The 2417-nt window shown below is 34.5% G+C and overlaps 1 non-coding gene across 1 annotated transcript; it reads right to left on the bottom strand.

Annotated features, from left to right (window-relative positions):
- Positions 1 to 1099: 1099 nt before the first annotated feature.
- On the bottom strand, positions 1100 to 1218 carry LOC116529853. The gene has a single exon (XR_004259704.1). It is a non-coding gene; the product is annotated as a 5S ribosomal RNA (ribosomal RNA).
- Between the last annotated feature and the right edge of the window lie 1199 nt (positions 1219 to 2417).

Here is a 2417-nt window from a genome sequence, read left to right as displayed (position 1 = left end):
TGAGGGTCATCAAAGAAAGCCTTGCTGAAAACATGATTTTGGGGCAGAAATACAAAAGAAGTGGCTAAGGCCTTTGGATGTGGGATTCTGGGGTAAGAGCGTTCAGCCAGAGGAAACCATATATGTCAAGGCCATGAGGCGGGACAGTGCTCAGGATGTTTTAGAAACTGTAACAAACCCAGTGAGGCTGGAGTCCTGCGAGTGAGGAGGTGGGAGGAAATCCCCATGTGCATGTAAATCTAAGACCTTCGCAGCACCTTGTTCTCTGTGAAAGGGTAGGCTAGAAGAAAAGCTCCCTGACTGTGTAACAAAAAGAGCAAACAAGAAATTGATCTCTACCAAGGAAACAGGGTGAAAGAGTCTCTCATGAGAATTTGTGCCACTAAATTTGTCTATATATGAATCTGGGCTTTGAATGTGAACATGTGTGCAACTGTTAAATCCTCAAGTCGAAAAATTAAATGACAGTGGTCTCCGTTTATCAGTACCACACAGTGCCAAAACCAAACAAGTGAAAATCCTCCTCGGAGGAAAATATCCTCATCTCAGTCTTCCCAATATTCTCACAGATTCAGTTCTGCCAGATATGAGTTCACAATTAAGATGTGTGAAGCATCTAAGGAAGGAAGCTCAAGAACAAGAGTCAGTAGAAGCCGTAGACAAAAGATTTAGAGCTCCTAATGACTGCACATGTTGGAATTATGAGATATATATTTTTAGAGTATAAAATAACTGTGTAAAATGTTTAAACCAACTAAAGTTGGGATTTTAAAATATCAAAGGAAAAAGCACTATTAAATATGCCTAGGCAAATTTGAAAAAGAACCTAATAGAAATTATAGATAAAAAGATGGTGGTGGTTGAAAGAAGAAACTGAATAGCTATATATAAAAAAAAGAGATAAGTGATAGTTGAAAAGACAATTGGTGAAGTGGTAGATAGATCTGAAGATATTGTGCATAACTTGACACAAAACAAAAGCAAATGAAACATATAAAAGAAAGTTTAAGAGACAGGCAGTTTAGAGTGAAAGATCCTAAATCAATATTCTCTTTATATATATAAGTTTTTCAAGAAGGCAGGGAGTGGAAGAGCCAAAAGCCTGCAGCACCTGGTATTCCCATGTGGTCTCCCATCCAAGTACTAACCAAGCTCGACCCTGCTTAGCTTCTGAGATCAGATGAGATCGGGTACATTCAGGGTGGTATGGCTATAGACCCAAATCAATATTCTAAACTTTCATCTTAAGACATTGAAAAAAGTACATTAAACTAAGCCTAAAAAGCAAAGCAAATAGAAGGAAGGAAACAATAAAGATTAAATAAGAAATTAGTGAAATATTGAATACAAAAATAATAGAGAAAGTCAATGAAACCAAAGGATGGTTCCTTGAAAAGATTAAAAAATTGACAAAACTTAAGCTTCATTAACCAAGTAAACAAAGAGAGGATAATTAAATGACTAGAATCAGAAATGGAAAAGGGGAGATTACCATCAATCTTACACAAATAAAAGGTTCATAAAGGATACTAAAACCAATTGTATGCCACTAAATTAGATAACTTAGATGAAATGGATAAATTGCTGGGAAGACACAAACTATTGAAACTGACAAGATGAAACAAATTTGAGTAGACACATACAAATAAAAAGATTGAATTTGTAATTTTTAAAAAAACTAAGACTGTACCTTCAGGGATCATTTTTGTAGTTTGTTGTTAGAGAAATTTCTTTGAATGTTTAGAACATGAAAGGTCTCATATTAATAATCTAACATCACACCTAGAGTAACTAGAAAAGCAAGAACAAACTAACCCGAAGTCTACTAGAAGAAAATAAATAACTAAAATCAGAGTAGAACTGAATGAAATTGAGAACCAAAAATTCACACAAAGGATCAATGAAACCAAAAGTTGGTTCTCTGAAAGGATAAATAAGATTGATAGATCACTAGCTAGATTAACAAAGAAGAGAGAAGATCAAATAACGATATTCGGAAATGACAAAGGTGACATTACAACCAATCCTACATAAATACAAAATATTCTGAGACACTATTATAAACATGTTTATGCACACAAACCAGAAAATGTAGAGGAAATGGATTAATTTGTGGAAAAAACCTCCCGAGATTCAATCAGGAAGAAATTGAATCCCTGAACAGACCAATATTGAGTTACAAAATTGAATCAGTAATAAAAAACATACCAATCAAAAAAGCCCCATATGAGATGAATTCACAGATGAATTCTACCAGATATGCAAAGAAGAGCTAGTATCAATTCTACTAAAACTATTACAAAAAATCAAGGAAGAGGAATTCCTCCTTAACTCATTCTATGAAGCCAGCATCACCCTGATACCAAAACCTGTCAAAGACATATGAAAAAAAAACAAACGAACAACAGGCTAATATC

The sequence above is a fragment of the Sapajus apella genome, unplaced genomic scaffold (assembly GCF_009761245.1).
Source record: "Sapajus apella isolate SASKATOON/1434 unplaced genomic scaffold, GSC_monkey_1.0 scaffold63, whole genome shotgun sequence".
In the NCBI taxonomy this organism is placed as follows: domain Eukaryota; kingdom Metazoa; phylum Chordata; class Mammalia; order Primates; family Cebidae; genus Sapajus; species Sapajus apella.
The sequence above is the reverse complement of the archived record's forward strand: the minus strand, read 5'-3'. Positions and strand labels throughout refer to the sequence as shown.